General features: G+C 50.4%; 1 pseudogene; it reads right to left on the bottom strand.

Moving 5' to 3' along the window:
• Positions 1–3,493: 3,493 nt before the first annotated feature.
• LOC119300788 lies at positions 3,494–5,383 on the bottom strand (annotated as a pseudogene).
• Positions 5,384–5,762: the final 379 nt, after the last annotated feature.

The following is a 5,762-nucleotide window of genomic DNA, read 5'->3' as shown; positions in this document are numbered from 1 at the left end:
CCATCCGTCACGGCGCAGTCAAACATGTTCCAACGGTGCATGACGCGAGTACCGGTGCATAACAACGTCTGCGGTCCGTCATATGAACGGATAAGCATATGTGTCACCGCGTGGGCCCCCACCAATCCCATCTCCTACCCCCGTCTCGACATGTTGAAGGAAGGGAGATATCCGCCTGACCGCCCCAGCAGCTAAAGGGAAAACACAGACATGGCGACGGCCGAGGCGACGACTTCGAGTTTTTGTCAGATCTCATCGACAGGTACCTTCCATATGATGAGCTTTTGATACGTAATGCTGGCTGTTTTGATTCCGCGGCCAACTTCGTGCTCTCCCCTGCTTTTCTTGGATAGGTTCCCCCGACCAGGTCTTGGCGGCGGCGAGACAATACTCGACGGTGAAGGCACCCAAACTCTGGTCTGCACAGCCGCCCAGTCAAGCATTGACGATGTAGGTGTTAGAGTTGTGTCGAATATAGTGTACAAGGTAGGTTACAGTTGGACTTGTAGCTGTATTGTGTTTACAGGATATGGAGTCGTGTCATAGTAGGACACTTGTATCCTAGGCCTCTCTTATATAGCGAGGGTAGACACACGATGTAACATATGCCAACATAATAGCACAGGCGCGCAAGGGGGAGCCGGCGGCGTGTGCCGGCGCCCGGGTGGCCGGTGTACGGAATTGTGACGGTGTCACGGGGAGGAGCACCTGTAGTCATGCCCCGGGGATGTAGCCATATCGGTGAACCTCGTTAACAAATCTCGGTGTCGTGCTTGTGTGATTGCTTGGTCCTCAGATGATCGATGGAGTGCCTCGAATTTATTCTAACAAATGGTATCATGAGCAAGGTTTCAAAGAGGTTTTCAATCGTTGTTGATCAAGAGGAAAAGCTGCGATGGTCAGGTCTTGGAGAGAGGCGCCGTGTTCTGTTCCGATCTGTTGACGGTCCGCAGCAAATAAGGTCTGATGTGAAGGTCAAAGATGGTCGTGACACGGAGGCGAAAGTAGCAGGTTCGGAAGCAATCGGAAGCAACCAAGGTAGCGGCAGGTCGGATCCGAAGCAGCGGCGGTTAGGGCACGGAGCGCCGCGAGCGCCGTAGGAGGCAGTCACCAGGTTGGCCAAGGCGTGGAATTTTTTTGGTTTTCTGCAGGATGGCTGTATTCTGGTTTTCTGCGGGACGGCTGCAGGCCCAGGTGCTGGGTGGCCGAGAAGGTAGCGGCATGGCGCGAGGCCCATGCGGTGCTGCTGATCCTGGACGTGTACGTCAACTGTATACGTGTGCCTTGCTTGGTGTTGTGCAGACACGTGATTTGTTTTGAGAACAAAAAAGAGTTGCTAGGTCCAACACGTGTGCACGGGAGTAGTTTGGCATGGATCAAAAGGATTTGGTTCTTTTCTGCTAGGTGCACGGAGAAGCTAATAAATCAAACATGAGCATAATAATTTGCAGACGAGGGATTTGTCTGATCCAAATTTGCATGGAAGTTTTGCTAGGTTGGTTTGATCAGAAGGCTTGGCCTGTGTGGAGGGGCAACAGAGGGCGCGGACGAGCGCGTCATGAGGATCATGTTTAACAGGGCGTCGAGTAATGCATGGTATGTGCTGGTTGACACGATGCAGGGTGAAATATGGTTGCAGTTGGATATGTTCGGCTGGGTCGGACTAGACTGTCTGACGGATCAACGTGAGTCGGTTGGTACAGAAGACGGTGGTGGAATCGGCGATGACGACATTGAAGCTTGTTGCTGATGGTGACCGACTTCTGGGGCGTGGAAACACGTGGCGCAGGCCCGAGGCTTGTGTGGCTTCGACAAGACTATGGCGCGGGGTTGATTCAAGACGGTGCACATGAGAGATTGAAGTCGATGAGGCGCGAGGTTGGACTGATCATCTACCATGGAGTCATGTTGAAGGTGAAGCTGGATTGAGGGGCTACGGTGTAAGGATCCAGAGAATCGAAGCCTATTCAGCGGGAAAAAGCGAGTGACATGCAGTTTGGACTGGAGCCCAGTGGTCTGATGGAAGTAGTATGAAACTCATCATCGGTCAATGATGATCGGTAGAACTCTGCAGTGGGGGTTGACTGGTGTTGTTTCGTGACCCTTGAGACTCGACCGGGACAGCGGAGGCTCGACGTGGTAATAGCAGCGAGGCGTGCGGTACGCACGGGACATGGAGACGGGCCAGGGCTCTGGTGGTCATACATGTGGTGAGACAACTGCGAATTTGACTCGGGATGACTACAAGCAATGGTGAATTTCCTTCAAATTTCAGACAGGCGGTCAAGAAAGGAGCGGTGATGTTGAGTTCAGGTAACTCTTATGTGTGACACCCAATATGTGAGTTGTTCACTTTCACGCAGGTCAGCGATCAGTGTGTGATGGCATTGGACTGATACTCTGGAAGTTGGGAGCACAAGCTAGAGTAACAAGGAACTTAATTTTGCTCGAGTGTTGACTGTGGTCAAGAAAAGAAGGAACTACAAGTTGCAGGTGGAGTCACATGGAGTCTTTGGAGTAGCAGCGGTGCTCATGGAATAAACTCAAGTCCAATATACATGGAAGTTTGACGCATGGACGAACTCAAGGTGGTGGGGAATATTCACGAAGGTGGAGTTTGTTAGAGTTATGTCGAATATAGTGTACAAGGTAGGTTACAGTTGGACTTGTAGTTGTATTGTGTTTACAGGATATGGAGTCGTGTCATAGTAGGACACTTGTATCCTAGGCCTCTCTTATATAGCGAGGGTAGACACACGATGTAACCTATGCCAACATAATAGCACAGGCGCGTAAGGGGGAGCCGGCGGCGTGTCCCGGCGCCCGGGTGGCCGGTGTACGGTATTGTGACGGTGTCACGGGGAGGAGCGCCTGTAGTCATGCCCCGGAGATGTAGCCATATCGGTGAACCTCGTTAACAAATCTCGGTGTCGTGCTTGTGTAATTGCTTAGTCCTCGGATGATCGACGGAGTGCCTCGGATTTATTCCAACAATAGGCACACGTCCGGTATGGTACAACTAGATTTGAACAGCAGCTGCGAGGGGCTCAGCTTGTGGGCGCCCAACACTGAGCAATCAAACGGCATAGACGATTCTCAGGCCGCCGGCTAGACGAAGAGGTATACATATGAACTCATGTATTTGTGAATTAATCATCCCACATTATCGCCCCCTTGTACACTGAGATGACACCACTCTGCTGAAGATGCGGTAGTACTAATAGTTGCTGTGGATTGCCCATACGCCAATTAATTGTAGTTAGATAAACATAAATGGAAAATAAGAGGTTTGTGTGAATTCTCTGACTTTTCTAACTTTTGTCACTTTTTAGGTTTGTTGTGTTTTGTGTGAATTCTCTGACTTTTCCCTCTGTTTTTATCTGCTGTTAGATGGTGATTAAATCTCGTCACTGTGATGGGCACATGGGGGAAAAGAGATGGATTTTAGTTGATTTTGGCTGACATGGTGTTTGTTGGAGTATAAGACTGCACTTCTGTGAATATTTGACAAAATTAACATTCCTCTGGTTGCTTACTTACATCTTACAAACAGGGTTCTATTATCGGACCATTTTCAGTTAGTATTACTTCAACATTCACCTAATGTAAAATAATGAAAAATATGTTAAAATGATCCTTCACACCCTGTTGTTAATCACCTGGCCTGCACCCCACTCACTGACAACCTGTTCGTCGAGAATGGCGACTTGTCAGAGTTCAACATCAGAGACATTGATTAACCCGATCTTTCACTCTTTGCATTCGACCCCTTCACGTCGACGAACGGAGGCTCGGTAAGCTGGGGCAGCACCCTATAACCACTACCCAGCATCTCCACCACATTCCACATTGATGGTATGAGGTTCAGCGACACGTGCGCGCACATCAGCCCGACTTGGAACACTTTGAGAGCTTCCGCCTCCGAGCATTGGTCGCGGAGGTTTGGGTCCAGGATCTCCATCAGGGTGCCGGTGTTGTAGTGCTTCCATATCTGAAGATGAAAGGATGTCAGCATCAGGTTGTCTGAAATGCATCAGGTTGATAAGAGGGGAAATGGGAGAATTTACTGTGACATGAGGGACAGTCTCTCGACCGTCGACGCCACAGAGATGTGGTTCTTCCAGCCGGTGCCGATCTCAAGGACCAGCACACCGTAGCTGTAGATGTCGGCCTTCTCCGTTAGCTGCCCGTGAAGGATGTACTCCGGAGCCATATATCCACTGCAAAAGTGTAGGCATGGTCAGTTCTATTTCTTTGGACACATTGCACAATTTATCGCAAAATTTTCTTCAACCCCTTGATCGGATTAGATGTTTTGGACAAATGAACTTACAATGTTCCCGCGAGGCCGGTGCTGAGGTGGGTCTGATCTTCCATGAATTTCCTCGCCAGGCCGAAATCACCAATCTTAGGCCTGAACCTCTCATCCAACATCACATTTCTGGCCTTGATGTCCCTATTTATGATCCTGACCTCGAAGCCACTGTGGAGGTATGACAAACCCTCCGCCGCCTCGAGGACGATCGCCGACCGCCGCTCCCAGTCCAACGCATTCTTCTTGAAAGCATCATCACCACCAAGCATGGAAGATCAACCAGAGTGAAAATCTACCATTCGAAGTATGATTATTTTTCACTTCGGAATGCAGGGATTGTTTTCTTTTCTTACCAAAGAGATAGTGATCGAGGCTGGTGTTGCAGAGGTACTTGTAGACGAGGAGGCTCTCAGGACCCTCAGACGCTGCACCCGAGGAGCTTGACGAGGTTCTTGTGCTGCACCTAGCTGACGAGCTTCACCTCGTTGAAGAACTGGTTGATCCACTGCCGCAAGTTGAGGTAGAGCCGCTTCATGGAGATCTCCTGGCCATCCGGAAGCACACCCTGGGATATCCAGCATATTATCACAATCTCAAATTCAGATGAAGCAAGCATTTCAAGAAAGACGATCTATGAAATCGGTGTTGAATTTGTCCCAATGTGTGGTGTCCCAAATGGCACGGCAATGTACCTTGTAAACTGAACCATAGCCACCATGGCCGAGCTTGTTGATCTTGTTGATTGAAGTCATTGGTCGCCTTGCTCAGCTCCTCGTACCGGAAGCCGAGCTGTGACGACATGATGGTGCGGATGATCTCGCCTGAGCCATCCATGTCTACAGAGTGTCAGAAACTATCATCAGATCATAGTGTGGCATCAGACATATGTGATTGTAATTTTACAGTTTGGCATACCGTCGTGGAGGTCGTCTCTCCTGGGCGTCATTCATGTCCAGATGAATACTATGCTGATGACTGCCATGGCGGAGAGGATGGAGGCGAAGATGATGATGATTATGTGTCGTGTTGCCATGGATAATCCAGAAGAAGAAAGAAGATGTCATATTCATGGCGTTTCATACGGATTTATTTTGCGGTTTCACGCTCTGAAGTCTGAAATATCACTATGTGGAATGGGCTGTTGCTGTCAGCAGAATTCAGACACGAGTACACGACAATGCACGACACTTGGACCGGGAACTGCAAGTAAGACTGAGAATCTGTACAGTACTCACTGGATGATCCGCCACCGCCGGCGGCTTTGGCTGGCAGGTAGAAGGGCTGCGTCGCGTACCTGACGATGCAGCCGGCGTTGGCGCCGGAAAGGCGCTGCCGGACCACCCGGTCGCGCGCTCGCCGTGCAGGCCGCATCGTCAGGTACGCGACCTCCAGCACTGTGCCGCCGCGTACACCCGCACGCCGGTCGGCATCGCCGACGCGGACACCG

This window comes from Triticum dicoccoides, chromosome 1B, assembly GCF_002162155.2.
Source record: "Triticum dicoccoides isolate Atlit2015 ecotype Zavitan chromosome 1B, WEW_v2.0, whole genome shotgun sequence".
Taxonomy (NCBI): Eukaryota; Viridiplantae; Streptophyta; class Magnoliopsida; order Poales; family Poaceae; genus Triticum; species Triticum dicoccoides.
This window is presented reverse-complemented; position numbering and strand designations above follow the sequence as displayed.